General features: G+C 38.0%; 1 pseudogene; it reads left to right on the forward strand.

Annotated features, from left to right (window-relative positions):
- Nucleotides 1-1,311: 1,311 nt before the first annotated feature.
- LOC149166126 (amino acid transporter AVT3C pseudogene) lies at nucleotides 1,312-1,938 on the forward strand (annotated as a pseudogene).
- The last annotated feature ends 262 nt before the right edge of the window (nucleotides 1,939-2,200 follow it).

Below are 2,200 nucleotides of genomic sequence, written 5' to 3' on the forward strand. Positions count from 1 at the left end.
AACAATGTAGAAAATTTTGGTTGAGTTAGTTTCAAACCATAAAATCTACCCCAACTTCATCTAATGGGCTTGTAATAAAGCCTTCTTTCTCACATTTTCTTGATTATAAAATAATGTCAAAGTAAAACGAGAGTTAGAAATATTTTTCAACAATAGTCACTTGCATCAGCTGATTATTATCTCGCTTGGTTTTCATCCTTATGGCTTAATATGGACGGACCATTTTCTGCAAGATTAGGAAAGCCTACTATGTCTTTGAAAGATTGATTTGATTAATGAAGGACATAAGTTAAAAATGCAGTGATCATCCTGTAAACAAATATATATACTCTATATATATCAAAGCAGCAGACTGAAGGCACTGAATTTGCCCATTTCAGACTCATATATGATATATTTACACAAACCAATGTTTCATCCACATAGGCTAAGAATATATATCGTAGTAGCAGACTGAAGACACTAAACTTGCCCTTTTCAGATTCATATATCTATTCAAACTTTTACATAAACCAGTGTTTCATCCATAGTGGCTCGTGGTTTTCAAAATATTTATGTATGCCATAATAAGCACTTCACGAATCAACTAGGAATTGAAGGCACTTGCACAAAGAATATAATAACAGCAAACCAACATATTCTTGCACAATAATATTATTGATGATAACACTATGCATAAATTGATATTGCTTTGTTGTAAGCCAGAGCAGGATCTTGATCTTCCTTGGCACAGATGTTACTGTCAGATGGACTGAGATGAATTTTTGCAGCCCCATTCCTCAATCCAACTTTATTCCTTTTCAATTTTAGGGCCATGAGAATCTGATAGCAACCAACAACTTTCTTCTTCTCCTTCTCAACCATCTCACCACCATCTTTTTGCTTTTCTTGATCTTTGCCCTGTTCCTTGCATGCACTACTATTGAAGTCTTGACAGCGGGATTGTTGTTCTTGGGCATCAACAACATTAGTCATCTGGCTGGGTTCATTGAGATCCTTTCAAATTTGGGTCAACCCTATGAGGCATACCTTAATGGATAATTTCTTTGGGTATTAGTGCTTACACAATGTGGTTGTCTAATCTACCACACTAATTTCCTCACAGACAGCAAAGTGATAGCCTATTGCCTCAATTTTCTCATCTATTGTAGGTGAAGCTCTGGTCCTTGTGATGCTCTGTGTTTCCCTCGCTGCGAAGGAAAGAATCGTTCAGGTAAGGGTGGGTGCAGGGTTAACATCATTTCTTGAATTCATGGACGATACTCTGATTACTCGTAGCCTCCATTAATCCCAACATATTTACAGTCGAAAATGGTATCGATTGTAGGAGCAAGAGTGCTGGGATTGCCCTACACTTTCATGAAGACTGGATGGCTCTCAGGCCTTATTGTACTGGCACTGGTGGCATGCATTGCCTATTATGGCATGACGTTGTTGGTGTGGTCTAAGAGGGCCCTCAAAAGGCAAGGATTTCAGAAAATAGATAGCTTTGGAGATCTGGGCTTTGCTGTTTATGGAAGTACAGGGAAAGCCATGGTGGATTTTATGGTGGTCCTCTGCATGGCAGGAGTTTGTGTGGGTTATCTCATATTCATAGGGAATACTCTGTCTTACATGTTTACAGGATCCAAACCACAACCCAATCCCAAATCCCAAGGATCCTCATTGAATCCTCATGGAGTCTCTTTGTCTACCTCATTGGATGTTACCGGGAAGGTAGGCTTCATATGGGTCATTTTTCCACTGGAGCTCATCATGAGTGGGATTCGAACCCTTACCCATCTAGCCCCTTTTAGTATTTTTGCAGATATCATTGACATTTCTGCAATGCTAACTGTTGTGGTGCAAGATGTGTTGTCCATATTGAGTACTGTGGGTCCAGATGTTCAGGCTTTCAATTTTTTTTTTGACATGCTACCTGCAATAATATGGCTCTGAAAAGCCCTCTACACTAATGCCTAAGAACCCTTTTTATAGCTGATTATCCCACTTTAGCATCAGTAATCTTCATGTCAGATAACTAGGCTTTATAGAAAGCTTCATTAACTAACAGAAAATGTGTAACCATGTAACCTAAAATTTATCTTAACATGAAGTCTGTTAACTGACAGGAATTTATAAATGACTCCAAATTTTGAATGATCCACATAAATTTCTAGTGATTCTCATATAGCACCAATAACTATCATTAAAAGCAGAT

The sequence above is a fragment of the Pinus tabuliformis genome, chromosome 5_1 (assembly GCF_031772625.1).
Source record: "Pinus tabuliformis cultivar Carrire ecotype Pingquan chromosome 5_1, CPIR1, whole genome shotgun sequence".
In the NCBI taxonomy this organism is placed as follows: domain Eukaryota; kingdom Viridiplantae; phylum Streptophyta; class Pinopsida; order Pinales; family Pinaceae; genus Pinus; species Pinus tabuliformis.